Source organism: Manduca sexta, chromosome 3 (genome assembly GCF_014839805.1).
Source record: "Manduca sexta isolate Smith_Timp_Sample1 chromosome 3, JHU_Msex_v1.0, whole genome shotgun sequence".
Classification (NCBI taxonomy): domain Eukaryota; kingdom Metazoa; phylum Arthropoda; class Insecta; order Lepidoptera; family Sphingidae; genus Manduca; species Manduca sexta.
In genome coordinates, this window is record NC_051117.1 from 342,948 (window position 1) to 361,837 (window position 18,890).

Consider the following 18,890-nt stretch of genomic DNA (forward strand, 5'->3'; position numbering starts at 1 on the left):
CCCTGGATTAGAACCCGGGGCCTCAATATCGTGCCGCTTACGCATTGCAACGTCTCCAAAGCTGTCGAGCTATTGAGTTCGGTTCTTAGGTTAATCGAATAAGTTTCACAGTTTTCTCAAATTACGTTCATTACGGCGATAGTTGACCTGAAAGATCGCGAAGTAATAGATGTAGACCGCTTCCAACAGGTAGGCCTGGAAACCTTTGTAGGCCTATGTTCAACAGCTGGATGTTTATGGCTAATGGCCATCGGTCCACTTAGACGCTACTAAACCATCCATGGATGAACGGGTTGCGCCTCTGCACATCCTTAAAAAAAGTTATCGTGCAAAATCGAGAACTAATTACGTTGTATATTGTATAAACATTAGATAATCTAATACAAATAGTATGGTCAGGAAATACGGGCAATACATCTTGCGGAAAGTGGTCTCTAATACAGATAAGTCTTATTTACCCACAATAGTCGGATTATCGTATATCTTATTCGTTTTCTTTATGGCACGGTCGGTAGTTAATTGTGATTTCTTACGTTTGCAATATTCAATATGAGAGAATATAACAAAAAACTATGGTCTTTATTGCTTCGAAATATGTCTTAAATTCAAAGACTTTTTATAAATCTAGATGTCGAGTTTGATATCACACAGTATATGACATTGCACTGTCCGAAATCCTGAAAGGTAAAATAAGTTTTAATTAGCGCTTACACCTACCCAGAATAAAGTTACAAAAGACTTGTCTGTAAAGACTTATTTAGACGGATCAATTATTGCTAGTAATAGTCGTACGCAATAATTGCTTCGAAAGTTACTTCGTCTGTTCTCGCCCGGGTTGACATATACGAGTCGTTTGACAGAAATTCAAAAAACGAATTTTGCCAGCAATAATTTCTCCGTCTAAATTAGGCTTTGGCCTATTATTCAGTCTACTTATTAAGGCGCTTGCACACTGACAAGTACACTCGCACATAAAATATTCTAGCCTCAACCAATCACATCCTAATTGACAATGTACACAATAGACGTTTTCTAGGACACTGTCACTATCGTACGTATAATAAAATGATAAACGTTTCCGTCTGTACGCTCATCGGTATTCAGTATGGTTCAAATATAATTCATTCTGTACATGCCGCGCGTTGATTGGTCGATATTCATGCAAACTTCACATGGACAGCTGTCTTTGTTTTGTTAAAAATGGTAAGTGAAATGCATGTGGGGAATTTTGATGAGGAGTGTGTTTTATGCATTTGTGGAGCTCATTAAAAGGGCCAAGGTCGCTGGGTAATGTTTTACGAGCGTTGAAGTTGAGGTGTCATTTTGTCTGTAACGTTGGTAGCACAGTTTTTTGGATGAAGTATTTTTATATCTAACACTGTATAGACATGGCGTAGAAATCGGAATCTAGGTTATTCTGGATTAACTATATCCAAAGTAGTCCATATGTCGAGGTGGAGGACAAGTGGATATCAGGGCTTGTCTAATTCGGGCCTGATTCTGAAATTGTTCCTAGTTTACACTCCCCTTGATGACATAACAATGCGTGAAAACAAAAACGTCGCAGCTATTCCGTCGCATAACGATGTCCAATTAATTTCACACTTTTTTATCTAACTAACGATAAGTCGCTTACTTTGAAAATTTGAAAATCGAATTCCGTTGACGTAATTCCTGTAGCGTCAAGAGCCAATACTTCAATCGGACAGAACGTTTCACTGGCATTTGTTTATTGTAAAGTTCCAATCACAGAGCGCATTACAAATCGTGATTAACCGGCGATTAAACAATTAGTTGGCGCTCGTAATGAATGAGCCCTTAGCCGTTCACACGCACAGCCGTTTAGTTAATTTCGTTAAGTGTGACGCCTACCTAATTTGTGGTTTCTTTTTTTGATACGATCCTTCATGATTGAATGGTTTACGGTTTTATGACAAAATTAATTATTTAGTCTGGCCATAAATACTGTTACACTTAATTATAAAAAAATATTACATTTGAATTTCGAATCTGTCATTTTTATACGATTGTTCATTGTGTTTTCTCATTTTGGCGCCAATACATTGTAAAATATTTTGCGATATTAAAATGGTGTGGGGTGATAAAGAGAACCGAATCGCTGTGATAGCATTACACAAAGTAGGTATGGAGCCAAATGCAATTTTTAAAACTCTCCATACACTTGGTATTAGTAAAATGTTTGTGTACCGGGCTATTAATAGGTACAATGAGACCTCCTCTGTTTGTGACAGAAAAGATCTGGCCGTCCACGTAGTGTTCGTACGAAAAAAGGTGGTCAAAGCAGTAAGGGAAAGAATTCGAAGAAATCCTGTCCGAAAGCAAAAGATTTTATCTCGGGAAATGAAGATAGCACCTAGAACCATGTCGCGTATTTTAAAAGATGACTTAGGACTTGCAGCCTATAAGAGACGCACTGGCCATTTCTTAACTGATAATTTAAAGAAGAATAGGGTGGTAAAATCGAAACAACTACTGAAGCGGTACGCAAAGGGAGGTCACAGAAAAATTTTGTTTACGGATGAGAAAATTTTTACAATTGAGCAACATTTTAACAAACAAAATGACCGTATTTATGCTCAAAGCTCTAAGGAAGCTTCCCAATTAGTCGACAGAGTGCAACGTGGACATTATCCGACTTCAGTGATGGTTTGGTGGGGTGTTAGCTATGAAGGAGTGACTGAGCCATATTTTTGTGAAAAAGGTATCAAAACATCGGCACAAGTGTATCAAGATACCATTCTTGAGAAGGTAGTTAAGCCCCTTAACATCACCATGTTCAATAACCAAGTATGGTCCTTCCAGCAAGACTCGGCGCCGGGTCATAAAGCTCGGTCCACGCAGTCTTGGTTGGAATCGAACGTTTCGGACTTCATCAGAGCTGAAGACTGGCCGTCGTCTAGTCCCGATCTTAATCCGCTGGATTATGATTTGTGGTCAGTTTTAGAGAGTACAGCTTGCTCTAAACGCCATGATAATTTGGAGTCCCTAAAACAATCTATACGATTGGCAGTGAAGAATTTTCCCATGGAAAGAGTGCGTGCTTCTATTGATAACTGGCCTCATCGTTTAAAGGACTGTATTGCAGCCAATGGAGACCACTTCGAATAAGCTTTTTATATTTTTAATTGTTTTATATTTATGTATTAAACTGACACACTGTAAAAGTAATAAATGTTATTTGCAGTTAACAATTTTCTTTTTTCTTTATTACAATATTTATGGCAAGACTAGGTATTGTTTCGTGATGCGGGTTCTGTTTTTTTATTATTTATGTTTATTGTTATTAAACGATCGGAATTAGGTATTTAAGTAGCCACTTTAAGGTTTTCCAACGCTTTATAGTCGGAAAGGCACCTTTACATTTACCGCGTGCATCAAAAATACATTTCTAGCATAGTTCCCTACACATTTACATACATACATACATAACATCACGCATTTTATCCCCGAAGGGGATGCAGAGGCGAAACTAGGGCACCCACTTTTCGCCAAGTATGTTCCGTCCCATGATGTGATAGGGAGCGAGCCTATCGCCATATCGGGCACAAATTCCAGACTCCAGGCTGATACTGAGCAGAAAAACCCAAATATCACTTTTGCCCGACCCGGGATTCGAACCCAGGACCTCAGAGCGCTATTGTACCGGACGTGCAACTACGCCACCGAGGCAGTCTACACATTTTCAATTTAGTATTCACCATCTGGGATCAACTGCTATACGCACAATCAAGTATTTCTATTAAAAATGTATATTTATCAAAACGAGAATCGATATCACAAACGTAACCAAAAGTGTTAAAATTAATAATGACTATGTTAAAATGTAATACGCTCATTACAATGTGATATATGGCATGCGATAAGAAAGCGATGTATCACTCTAAATTTACATAAATTATCTATTTAATTACAGTACAGTAATAGAAATGTAATGATTTACGAGCAATCGATACGTCTGTTATTTGATAACAAATGACCTAATAATGGAACTGTTTATATAACAAGGAAACGCATACATTGTTGATTGTTCCCGTACTGGAACCCTTATATATTCCTTTACTTTCCAATGTTTAGGCGCAATATACTTTAAGGATGTTGCGGGTTTTGAACATTGTCATTGCTTGTTTTGACTCTAGATGATTCCAACATAAGTGTCAAATTTAAACGGCGGACATTCAACGCGCCGACGCCGCGCGTTTTCGTTCTTGGTGAGTAGAAATACACCGTCTGCATACGCCCTTATATTATATTAAAGCCTATATCCAATCCAGTCAATTAGCGGAGAAAAATAAAGATATCTGTAGGTAAAATAAAAAATACATTGTCATAAAACAATTCGCCATTTAACATTGTCTCGTCTCTTTGTCTTTTTTTTTGGTAACTTCAACCGATCCCGTTTTTGTTGCCGCGTCGTGTTTACACTAGCTTGAGTGATTCTCAACTTTGTTTACCGTATTTAACATAAATCAACGATATATTGACTCCCTTAAGGTCTGGAATATATTTAAAGGGACTTGGGCTTGAAATATTTTGATGGTGTAAATAAACTTAAGAGAAAACGTTGAAAAACAAAAGCATGTAACTCAATATTATTTTAAGCTTTTGTTACATTATGAACAACTTTTATAGTGATGTATTTTTTTGAGCTTTTTTTAACATTTATGTAACGAAAATAAGCTTGGCCTACCGAAATACATAACGGATTGTATAGGATCAAGAATGTTGTATTCAGCTAATGATAGTACACAAAGTCCAATGTTATTACTCAATTGAATTTTATAGTATATGTGTAACTGTCGATGGTGTATCTAAATAAATAAAAAATATACTTGAAGTGTAATGAGATTTCATTATCATAGTATGCGCTAGATCTCACTATGCTATGATTATAATCTGTGATAATAGAGATGTAATTAAAATTTGATTAATTTATGTTAATTATATTTATTATGCCCAAATTTGAAATCTATATTCAACAAAAATACATCTTATATCGTGAGTATTAAGAACTAAATAGCATCTAGATTCATAGTTCCAACTGGCTACAGTACGTCAGCACTGTTCTAAACCTCAAATTACAGGCGTGAAGAGCAATATACCACTTCAGCTGACCGTGAAAGTTGTGTTTTAACGGGGCTTGGAGATGTCCATCAAACACGATGGACAAATGTTTACGTAGAGGCTTCCGCAAACAAGGTGACGCTTCCCGGCGCCGATATTACCACGTGGCTTGTTGAGATTTAGTGTAGAAGCTAGTTTCCTGGTAATTTATATTAAAATTGATTTTAATATTGTTGTTAGTATAGACTTGTCATCTAATGTCTTAGAATGAGGGCAGTAATTACTATGCTTTGTCGAAGTATTTATTTACCAAATTTATTAAAAGTACAATCTTCTTTATGAACTACAACAAATAACTCTTAAGGTTGTAACATATTAATAAAAAATTGAGATCATAGATTAAGAACTATATATATACCTCGGTTCCTACACTATGAACGGTTTGTATCGTAAGAAGCCAATTTGTAGCGTTGTTTGGGGTCTGTATTGTTATTGCATGGTTAAGACGAGCCTGTTTTATTATTCTATATATAAAATTATTTACGTTTTCACCATTAACGTAAAGTGGCGCTGGATTACATAAAAATATCGGCCAAGATCTACACAAACCCGTTTATTTTACTGGTAATGTATGACTGAAGTTCAACGGATCGACTTAAATAAATACGCAAACCCTTCTCCCCAGACGAAGCATTAGTCCGCAACAAAAAGAAAAAGTAACGCAAAGTAAATATTGTCCAAATCGTAAATATAATGTTAGTGCCCCGCCGACATTCGTTCATGAAAAATCCAATACACATAACGTGACCAGACAGTGAAATTTTATTGTGAATTATTTAAGAGCCTATGTTCACGGCGAATTTGAACTCGCGGACAACGCGCGTTAGGTCTCAATGTAAATCTCGGATGTTGTATACGAAAAAACATGTATGTAAAGAAACTACTATCGAAGTCCAAACCTGGTCGTGAGAGCAATGCCCTAGGTATTTTTGTAAACATTAAAACCACGTTTTTTTAATTAAAAATTATCTAGTGTTTTCAAAGAATTATTATATGCATTAATTTTATTAGAACGTCTCGTTAGTCCTTTGAATGGCGCACTTGTCGGTAATTGCATCTGGAGTAACAAAAACATTTCTTTAAAGTAGATATAAGACTTATTTAAACCACGCTATTGGCCAACAGCCTGTCTTTTAATCATTAAATTTGGAACTGAGTACGTTTGAATGGAATAATGGTTCTTAGGACGCATAGATGAAGTTACAAATGTGAAATTAATTAATTTTAAGTTAAGCATAAACATGGTCCACAGGTTTGCATTAATTGTATCTATAGTGCGAGCTAAGTAAAGGCACTATGCTTGCTATTCTGCTGTTAAGTGTAATATTGTTAAAAAGTGGGCAGATAAACGTATGATGTATAAATCAGACCATTCTCGATCTATTTGTTGGTGACAGGAATTTATATATAACCAGAATGCACGATCCTGAAGATCTGAAGATTAAGAACTAATACATTTCTAAACTCACATAAATACAAAGCTCACATTCAAAGCGATAAAACTCCATGTATCCGTAAATACGTCGCTCTAAACATATAAATTCTGGTCACAATTACCCAAAACTTACAAAAAGTCGTTTTTACCCATTCCAGCGAACTCAGCCGCTATCACTGTGGATTCATATACCGCCTTATCCTCATAACTCTAAACTCTCAAGTGGCACACAATCTAACTTAACTTACCCCCAGTTTAAGTTATCGCATGCCTTTCGAGTTGGTTACGAGTTTTTAAAGTACACAGTTACAACTTGAACCGTTGGTAACATCTGTTTCTTGTCAACTGTCGATAAGTCCTGGCTTCCTTTGCATGACGCAACGTATTCGACATATTATTTTTGTGTATCTCGGCATATTGCTGGCAACATTGGATTTGTACGTCAAGTGGCGGAAACGGCGTTTCTAATGCGAGACAGTCTTATTTTGAATTTGGAATGCATCTGTAATTTCTGTAAAGAGATTTTGCAAATGAGTTTTGTTATAGATAAAACATATGTCATGTTAAATGTTGATTGAGACTGACTACTACTTGAAACGGTTCAATGACCCCTGAAGCGATAAATATATGTCCATTATAAGATGTCAAATTAATTGACATCACAATTGTTAAAGTTTTGGTACGTGCGTATACACACAATAGATACACGAATATATTGTATAATAGAAAGAAACTGATGTAGATACAGTGAATTAGTCACAAATAAATAAACACAAATATTAAATGTATCAAACCATTTTGAACCTTAAAAGTTGCTGCTTAAAAGTATGATGGTATTCAGATTCCTTGACGTCGCATTAAAGTAAAAAGTTGGAAATAATAAAGTCTGCAAAGTTGTCGTGATAACGTTTTCGCTAAGCTCTCAGACAATAATAAATTGTTGAACTATTCACCTGTACGAACTTTGAGTTTTTTCCACCGTTCTTAGGTTGAATCTCGTCGTTTCATCTCTGTTTAAATACGGATTATGTGGTTGCCAACTGGGGAAGCGATGCTGTTATAATATAGGTTTTACGTCATGGTTTGGAAGTAATTAAAGTTTAGTTGGGTTAAAAAGGTATTCGGTGTAGGTGTTTGTCGAAATTTTGTTTGTGCTGATAGTTCTGTGTAATTATTTTTTTACTTTTTCACAGTTTATTAGCTTAGAACAAGTATAGTTTTAGCCTAAAAGAACGAAGTAAAATTAAAAATTATTCGAACACGTATAAATAACTCAAAACTAATTTTTTCATAAAACACCCAAATGCAGTTATTAATATTAAGCAATGCATGTGCGCACTATTTATAGTGGATTCCACAATGTTTCGTAATCTACCCTCCCAATATACTGTAATAAATATTGTAAGCAATATCTCCACATGTTATTTGCCCACCGGATCCCCTTATGCACTCAACACTCAGGGCTTCCATACAAAAAACATGCAACCAAACATCAACTCTATCATTAATTTTTAGGGTACATTTTTATTAAAACTATCCACCCTTTCTACTTATTATATTTTAAAGCGTGAAATGATCACGTGTTAGGGAAAATGCAATTTCGCTTGTATAATGTTCAAGTTTTGTATACATTCGTTAATAGGGTTGCCATTTGGTCGATTTTTTAGGATTTGTGCTAGATTATAAGATGACTTAATAAAAGTTGCAGGAGGTCGCTAGATAGCCGACCAAATACGTCCAATAGGGCGATCTGGAAATCTTTGGGGGAGGCCCATGTTCAGCAGTAGACGTCCTGCTGATGATGATGATAATGAAGTGTTTGGATTCGTTCTGTGAGAGGAAAAAAACTGTTACTGCTTACTGTAGAATTACTATATATATTAAAATCATAAAAACGTGAGTCAGTAAATGTTTATGTATGTTTCTTTAAGCTATAAGCCGACAATTACCCAACCGACTCATCTTATGTGCAGCTATATCACCATCTGTTAACGCTGACTGCCAGTTTGCCAGAATTATGAACGAAATTTTAAGAAAACAAATGTTATTCGTAAGGTTGCAGTACATGGCTATGACTTACAGGAATAAATTCCATATCACCATATCGGTTATTTTGTTATGCTAAGACATTTTTGTCCCATAAATACTGCAATTAGGTAAAAAGTTTGTTTGATTAATGCTGTCTACAACGTGACGATTACGGTGATACATTCTATCACTAGATAGAACGATCGATCAAGCGGCGATAGCCTAGTTGGGTTTGGAACGGACTGTCGAGACGAATGTTCGCAGGTTCAAATCCCAAGGGCACACATCCCTGATTTTTTAAAATAATTATATGTGTATTTGTGAATTATCGCTTGCTTTAACGATGTAGGAGAACATCGTGAGGAAATCTGCTTAGCTGAGAAATTCTCTATAGGAATATTGAGGGTGTGTGAAGTCTACCAATCCGCGCTAGGCCAGCGTGGTGGACTAAGGCCTAATCCCTCTCAGTAGTAGAGGAGGCCCGTGCCCAGCAGTAGGACAGTATATAATACAAGGCAGATATTATTATATGTACATATATTCTATTACTTTTATACGGTCATAAATTCATAATTGTATCCCCTATTGGTTGCATTGTCCGTACAAAATCCAACTGATGGTCCGCGTAGTGTGTATAAAGGGTTCTAGTTTGTCGACAAGCTCGTACATTATCCACTTTTGGCGATAAATTGCTTTTTATTATCCACTCGAACGGTTAAAGATGTGTAGACGGTTTGTTTACTTTGTAACGTGAAATATGGCCGCGCGTAACAATGGATGCTTTACTTTTTATGGATTTTGTTATTGTTTAAACAGGTGTCTGGCAAAATGTTTGTAGGATGTTTAAAAAGTATCGTGGGTTTAATAATTGATTTCAAAGTAAGTGATCTATAATTATTTTAAAACTAGCTGACCCGTCAGACGTTGTCCTGTTTTCACTATGTATGCACGCGCGCATTCTGTCAATCGCTGACAGTTTTTTCAAACCACTGACAGTTATGTAAAATTAATATTGTCGTTAAGTTTTCTTAAATCTTCTAATTTTCCCCGCAATTTTTTGATTTTTTTCTTTCATAAGAACCTTCAGCTGACTATAACAAACACAACAAAAAAAAAAATAGTGCAATCGATCCAGCCGTTCACGCGTGATGGCGTGACCAAGGGAAATAGGGATTAATTTTTTTATATATAGATAATAGAGTATTTAAATGTGAATGCATTACTATGTAAAATGCATTCAATTTAGTAATAGCAGAAAAATCAATTTACTATAACCAAGTAATGTTACTGAATACGGGTGGAACAAACTAATAAAAACCGACAAAAATAAAATATTCCACGAAGTAATAGAGTAAGATGCCGATTTTATCCGTATTATCTTTATCTAAGCCATCGGACGTAACGAATAGCGCGGATGCTTTCCGAGCACTCGCCTAATCTACTCGCTTACTATCTCAGGTCATAGGCCAACCGATACCGTAAGCCTCTGGCTGTATGCACAAAGGGATACTATTAACACGCAATTCGGGACCTTATATTTGAAATGTAAAGTTTTATTTACTTTAGCGGATAAGTTTAAAAGAAGTCCGCCCGACTCGTTCCATTTTTAAAAGTGATGGATGGTGCCAACCCTTATGATGGCGCTGATTGATTTCGAGTCTTGTGTGTTTTGGTATAAGGTATGTTCTAGTAAAATGTTTATGTTAGATTCAAGGCTGTTAAATTGGCAAGCTGCGACTATTTTGAGGTAGGTTAGGGAGAAATGTAAATATGACAGTGGCATGTAAAAATATATCTTTTTATCTTGCGGAGAAGGTATAGTATTGAATTTGCGGCTTTTATGTACGATGTTGGACACGCCAATTGGCTTTGGTATGAGAAGCAAAAAGCACTTTTAATTAGCAAGAGTAAAAATTACATTCGGTAGAAAAGCTAAGTGCAAAACATTGGTGTTAAAGAATAAATACATAATATATATCGCATTCGGGAAAATGTTTATGTACCCTTTCCTAAAAAAAAAATATATGTGATTGACAGCTGTTCCTATTTCTGCTATATTTAAAAAAAAGGAAAATACGCCAACGCTTAATATTATTTTACACAGGAAAATATGAGTAACCTGATTTTATTTTTAATGAGTTCTTTGTAAATTTACATCCGTTCATAATTTTTATAATTATCCCGGATTAATTATACATGGCGCTTGAATAGTTAACGAGGAAAATAAATACCTTATTAAAAAGGGTTTTAATACTGATTAAACTTAAACTTAAAATAATTTTGTTGCTACGTTGTCACCTCTTCCTTTGTTAAATGTGTTACGCCCAGTATGACGATAAATACACCAAATAATATTGCGATGCGGAGAAATTCGAACTCTAATGTCTGATGCCGCCTGGGTAGGTACCACCGCAATGTATATTTCTGCCGCCAGCAGTGTGTAGTCACTGTTGTGTTCCGGTTTGAAGAACATTGTAGCCAGTGAACTATTGGACATAATAAGACTTAACATCTCACGTCTCAGGATGGCGAGCGCAGTGTAAGACCAAACAATACTTTGTAATTCAAGGTGTTGGATGGTGTTTCTACTGTTTATGGGCGTATCGCTTACCATTTGGCGAACGGCAAGTTTTCGTCATTTAAAGTAATAAAAAAAAGGCTTTACAATATTACCTCAATAAGTCGTGGCCAGTGACTACATCTAGCGTCATACTGTTAATAAATGAAATTAGATCTTAACCTGACAGCAGGATGACCTAAATCATTATTTTGCCTAATACGACAAAATCTCGGTCAAATGTTCATTGCACTTTCAACATCGAACATCGGATGTCAACCACGCGGTCACTACGCCAATGAGACCATTTGAATTCCGACCCCGGTGGCATCCTCTTGTCCAAACAATTAGCAGGCGCCTCTCTTGAGCCTTTTTGACTTCTTTGCATAATGGCTCCGCGGTACATGACTTAATTTCTTTTCTGTACAAATATTGTTTTTTTTTCTCGTGCAAAATTAAAACCTCTCCCTCTGTTGGTCTTGGGAATCTTGATGTGCAAATTGAATTTCCTTTTTCGGTTTTACAACTTGAGTGCTGTTTTAAGATGCTGTTTATGGGGTTTGTTTTTGTAAGTCGTTTACTAATTCGGCTCGCGGTGCAGTCAACGTTGTGGCTCGCTTTCTGGATAAAGGTATGTAGCCTGCAGAATTAAGGGATAAAGTAGCTTCCTAAAAGTGAAAGAATTTTCAGAAATGGAGCAGTAGTTCCAAAGATTATTGCGGTTAAATAACTATACAACATAGTTATTGGTTAGTTGTTTATCAAACCTTAGAAGTATATTTTTTGAATTTCTCTTAATCATGTGTTCAGGATAGTGCATAAGCAACAAAGGAAAGATAATGATAATGTGCAAATCAAACCACGATAACAAGGCGTGTTTTACAACAGATATGAATGTGCACAAGTAATTTCAAAACCATCCCCTAAATATAAAAGAAATGGTTAACAATACAACAATAATATGGATTGATTTGTGGCAACGAAATAATTTTTGGTTTAGCATCTGTGGTCTGGTAACACGGTCGTTGCAAAATAGGTTTTACGAGCGAATGCATGCGAACAAAAGGAGATTGTGATGGCTGTCGATGAAAAGGAAAATGAATAATGTATTTCAGTATTGTATGCCTTAATGCACCAAAGAGGCAGTAAAGGATTTTGGCTGGTGTAGCTATAGATCTAGGATATGCTAAGTATTACTGTATGCTAAAGCATTGGTGCAACGATCATTCAGATGATATTAGAATTTTCTCATTAAGGCCGGAGAACTTAGCTGTCTAGCTATACTCTGCTGATGGTAGGATATATTTTATATCCGCCCGGATAGCTACCACCGTATACATGTTCTTAAAACCCGCCATATTGGCCTACATAAGCGTATCGCGTTCCGGGATCAGTCTGTGTATATCTGCGGAGGGGTCATCATCTCTCGTCCGTCGACGTTCTACTGGACCTCACACTACTTACCATCAGGTGCAGTGGCGTCAATTTTCTGTACTCGTATAAAAAAAAATATCCCTGGGTAGAAGAATACTGGTAATCCCTCCAATTAAAAAAGTATTTAGGTAAAGGTTACATTTAAGTGGTAATAACTCTTCTAATTCCTTACCCAGGTCTCTTAGATGAACTTCCCTATCATCTTTCATTATTGATGTTATAGTTTGCTACGAAAGATGTTTTCTCAAATTAAAGAGTATTTGATCATCTCTTACTGCTTCCATTACGATGTTGAAGTATTAATATTCTCAAGCTGTCTTACAGTTTGCATAGGCTATTTATATGTTCAGAATTAGAATGCACTTGTTCTATAGTTGTCAATGAGCTCCGGAAGTATGAATACGTGTCCAAAGTGGAATGTGGATCTGCATTCATGCAATAGGTTTCAATTATATTATCGAAGTGCTGTTAAGAATATATCATCAAAACCTTACCTTTGACTATTGATGTAACAGATAAGTTTGTAATTTTTGGATGTATGTGTAACGGTGTCTTATTTCCCAATTGTCTATGACCCTTAAATTATTTGATGTAATTTATAGGGTCAGTTAGACGTTGTAACACTGCTAAATACGTTGATTGGTATGTTGCATCAAATGAATTTAGAAATTTGTTTGAAATTTGCATTGCTTTGGAGTAATCCGGATTCGGGAATTTCTGAATTAATAGTATTCAACTATTGCAGTTTTAGTGAGGGTAAGGTTTACATCGTAATTCGGGTTTTTACATAAAAGTATTATTGTTAGGATGATCAGTAATCGGAATTCATGGATTTTCGGAATTACTTCGTTTTTTACTTTATAGGTATGTAACTTAATACTAAATCGGAATTCAATCAACATTGGCTGACAATGACATATATTATTCGGTCTTTCCATTGTAATATTGTATGCATCTCCGTGATTGTAAACGTCTGTACGAAAATCGCTACTAACAATCAAACAGACCGCGCCGTTTAGTAACTTACAAACTAGTTTCTACAAAAAGGAGCAATACAAAATTATTCATAAACAATATTGTTTCACAGGCAGACGACGTTTTAATTTAAAACAAGCGCTCCTCTGATACCACTTCCAGTTTATTTAAACAAAGATGCTCACTTGAAATCTGCAATTATTAAGCTAAAAACCTTCTTGAGACTGGCGAAATTAAAAATGGATTTCGCTTGGAACGAGTGAGAAACTCGTCTAAAAGCACAATGGGCCGAGATGAAAGAAAACTTCGTAACGGGCCAGTTCATTAAACAAACCATTAAGTCCCGTGAAGAAATACCGGGAGTTAATATCTGATACAAGGCCCCTTTTTTATTTGTTCCGGGCGTTTGTGTTGATTCGAGATTTTAAAACTTACTTATTGGAAGATTTGGTGGTATTGTGCGAGAAAGTGCGAAGGAATTAATAAGTAATTGGGTTTTTCTGCTCAGTATCAGCTGGGTAAGGAATTGTGCCCGTTAAATGCCACTCGGTTCAATCTTTAGAATCCTACAAAGTTGGTGAAGAGTGGATGGAATCATCTCTGCATATCTCATGACATGATGCTATTTTCTAATGCATATATTTACATGAAGACACGTTATATGTATTGGAAACTTGATACGTATGGTTATACAGTGCAGGGTAGCTAACGAGTAGACCAGGTTAGTTACTGCAGTGGAGTAAATGGCATCCTGTCGACAAGGGATAATAGCAAAAACTTTTAATATGAAGGATTGAGTAATGTTCTTTTTTGGAGTCTGTTAAAATAAAAAAGTATTTATAAGTTTGTCGGTAGCTTCTAAAACTATGAAATTGAAAAAAAAAAAACTTTTATACAAATGTGTACTATACGGGTACATACTTTCGTATGTTTTGTTTTCTCCGAAATACGAATATTGTTAAAATTTTGGCAGTCATTCTAGGTAAGAAAAAAGTCTTAGGCTTTGAGAGATATCTTTTGTCTGCCAAATGACAGTATGCCATCTAGACGAGATAAAGGCAAAAGATCCTAAGTGTCAATATAGAAATCTATGTTGATGAAAATCACACCAAGATCTTATTAAGATTTTAGCGGTACTGTGGTATTTTTAATTCAAGCTATGGTTATGATATGTAAACTGTTTATGTTCCTGATAAATAAACTTAATAAAAAAGACGTTATTGAAGAACCTCTTGTTGAAGTCGGTTAAATAAACTCAGTTGAACGTATCAAACTTTTATAATTATGTGTTAATTTTTTCAAGCCATTTAAAGCATTCGTCTTAGCTTTAATTATGGTTTTTGGTTCATTAAAATGAGTTTCGGTCGCCCCTTAACTTCTAAATATAAAGATACGTGACATATGTTTATTTGTGGAGTTTTTTGTTTGAAATGCGGTTTTTTGTCCGTTGTGATCTTTAAATATTCTGTTTTGTTTTATTTTACATGTCATACAACATATTATTTTAATACGGATTCCTTGTTATATTGAACCACGTTTAACTTTAAAAAGGTATGTTCAGTTTCATGTTTGAAAATTTCAAGTGCAAAATTCAATGATCATTCTGAGTTCATTGTCTAAACTTTTTCAATCTTTAATGCTATAGCTACTACTATACATACCTCTAGTAAAATTTACGCAAAACTGATTCAAAACACTAGCTGTTAAACATTATTTACAGTGTCCGAAAAGAGTCTTAAAAATCAAAAGTCATAATTCATACATGACTTTGTAAAATGTGCTCTATAATTGTGATCTCTATTAACAAAATATATCCCTATTTCAAAAGCGTTTCATCTAAAATTACGTCTAAATAAAGGTGTCCATAGGTGCTACCCTTGAAGCTATATTTAGACCGTTCCAAAGATAACCCTCCGACACGGGGCCTAAAGAATTCCTATGAGTCAATGTTTATTAGTTCAGTCACGAATTGTATGTGCAACGCTATCTCGCTTGCATTGGTTATCTATTTGCTTTGCGTTTGTGCGGGTCGGAGTGACCGAGAAATGTTTGTACAATATCAGAATGTAATCGATTAGTGAATTGGTTCGTAGAAGTGTGAGGGTTGACTGACTCAATATTGTTGATTAATTTGATGCTGATTTTAATGGAGTTATTGATAGAATATCTGTAAAAGGGATTTTGGGGTCTTCGTTTATGTTGAACTGCATAAGCAAGGCTTAATCCTGTTGAAATAAAATAAAATTCATTGCATTTCAATCACCAAACTGGTGGTTGGATATATTTTATATCCGCTCGGATAGCAACCACCGTACACAAGTTGTTAAAACCCACCACAGTCGCCCGCGTAAATGTGTCACGTTCCGGGATCATTCTGTATATATCCGGTTTAAACAGGCCAGCATAATTGTGTCGACTGCCGAGGGGTAATTATCTCTAATCGGTCCACATTCTATTATACCCCACTTCACTTACCATCAGGTGGAGTGACGTCACTTTGCGATGCCGCATAAAAACTTATATATTTTATATAATAAATAATATTTTTTCATGGCACGAACTAGCCATAATTTTATATATGCCAAAAACTGACATCTGACTCATAGTAACCAAAGTTCTACGCAGTTCATACCTCTATCGTATAACTAAATTAGTGAGGCAAGGAATTTATTTTTTACCTCGTAAAATGCCTGTCGGGCCTCGTCCGCCGTGTCAACGTTGTCAACGGCTCGTCACAAACTGTCAACAAGTACATATCTATCATATCTCCATAACTCCGGATTACGTGCTCCCGCCGTGCGTAATCCAGCCGTCCGCGCGGTCACCACTAATGGATTTGTTGTCAAACTTGTTTGACGACGGCTTGAAGATGGTCAGATGAAGATTTTCTTGGAAATTTCTGGTATGAGTACTCAAATTGTGTATGCAGTTAATCCCCTCCCGGTGCATAAATTTTATCTGATTTTTACAGGGGCCCAAAAATATTTGTCATGTTTTTGGTTATGTTTGAATAAGCGATGATTCGCCACTTTACTCATTAACTCAAGTCAAGAATTGAAAAATAATGGGATCATTGTTAAAGTAGAATAACTAGTCTACATATTTCGATGTCTAACATTCACGCAAACATAAATTATAATAAATTACTATAAAGCTAAAGCAACATAACTTAGTTCAGACCACAAAATACTTAGATAAACACAGCATTTTGCATTTGTGTACCGTCCGTCTCGTTTGTACGCAAAGCTTGCAGTAACGTAAAATCTACGCCGAAATCCCTCCTGAAAAAATCTGCCACGGCCAGATATAGGCGGTTTGCCTCTGCGACCCGTATATCCGCAGTTAGTCCATCACTTAAATTGCCAACGGCGGACAGTTTTCTAAAAACTTTGATATTTAGGTGAAAGTGTATATATACCTATATTGGTTCCAATTCGTTTCCGTCACAAAATACTTCAGCTCAGACAGACAAAAACCAGAACGCTTTAAATGGTTCATTAGGAAATTGGGTTTTGGAGAACTTTTAAAATTCGGATTTTAACTAAACAAACTATGCTGGTTAATTAGGATACCAAGGAAAATTCAGACATAATATATCATGGTACCAAGCTATCATAATTAGAGTTGCACCTCATCAAGGAAAGCAATAATCCCAGTGTTAGTTTCTGGATACTTGTTCTCTAAATAGGACCGTCTGACAGAAAGTTTCACGTTCCCCGTGAGCTTCATTATAGACTATGGCGGCAGAGTTTCATAATTTTATGCCTATTCATTTGAAATTTATTTATGATCGCATTTAGGATTTGAATGGTTGACCTGTATTGACTATATTTCGTTACTGCAACCGATGTATAGCACCGTGTAGTCGAAAACTTAAGTCTATTGTCATTCATCTAAATGCAGAAGATGCAGATAGTATCCCACAGATCCCTATTAACTCAAAAACTAAGTGACTTCTACGAAAGGGGCGAAACCCAAAAACATTAAAAACCAATCAAATATATTGCTTTTTATTTAATAAATTTCACATCTAAAATAAGTCATGTAATATCATGTGCCTAAGCAATTTCAACAAAATCATTGAACAAATTTTCGTCCAAAACATCTGATCTGCTCAAAAACCATTTTTATTCTCTTTGTACTCATCGCCTTTGACTTCGACGATGTTATTGCTCACTAAGTATACGCTTATATTCATAACTCCAATTGGAGTTGGGCTTCCTTTTCACGTTTATTTTAAAGCAATTTTCGTTCACCCAAGGTTAATCTTCAATGATTTTCTTAAGCTGAATAATATTGTTTCCTTTCTTAAAATGCTTCGCTCAATCGGAACGCCTGATGATATGTTTTACTTTGATGTTTTCTTGAGGATGCTTTTTGATGTTTTGTTTACTGAATACAAATTTTTGTTTCGTTTTTGTGTTTGAATTTGTATAGTAAGAAATTAGCTAATAATACTAATAAATTTTATATGTGTTTACGCCACGTTGTCCTTAATTAAGTTTCTTTAAAGGTCGGCTTAATACGAATGGTAGCTCTCTTAATAGCAAATCCTTACCATCTTGACATACATTGTCCAAACTTTAGTACATTGGTCTGCTAACATAAGTCACTAGGTGAAAATATCCCGAAATGGTATAAAAATTACGTTTAATTCCCAAACACATTTTCAATGTTTTATGAAAACCCAACAGAATTTTCAAGAACATCAGTGTGAAGTTTAATCCTTTCGTGACTACATTCATTACAAACATTTCATTATAACACGCAACTGTTCAAATCTAATATAGCAAGGAACCGACAATAAATCTTTCGCTTCAAAGAACGAAGAAAGTGTTGCCAATAAGTATAATGTACGAAAGCGTAAAATGAACGTCATAATGAGTGTATCGGGCAGAAAATTACAAGGCTTCGAACACATGCTGCTTAATAATAGAGGGTGGATGGGGTCGGCAGGTACTGAAGTTTTTGTGCCTCGTTAATTGTAGGGTTTTCACGTGGGCAATGATTTGCTGTCGATTATATTGGATATCGGGACATTGGGATTAAAGATCCGTGATCCTGAATTTTGGATTATTATGCCTTATCTTGGTTGAAATTAAGTGCCATGTTCCTTTTATTTTTATTAAGGACCTATCGGTGCTCGTATTGGATTAATATGAAATTCCTCTTGCTTTAAAATGTCGCATCATTTTGACCGAAATTTGCACATAATTCGTAGTATGTATTCAGATACTACATTTTTAAAATGCAAGGCAAAATTTTCATATTCATATCAATTTTCCGCTAAGTGCCCACGCTCGTACGAGACCACGTTAA

General features: G+C 35.6%; 1 protein-coding gene across 2 annotated transcripts in view; it reads left to right on the top strand.

Moving 5' to 3' along the window:
- The window catches only part of LOC115450223, a 616,159-nt gene that overhangs the window by 2,848 nt on the left and 594,421 nt on the right, over positions 1-18,890 (top strand). The gene's annotated exons all lie outside the window — the stretch shown is intronic.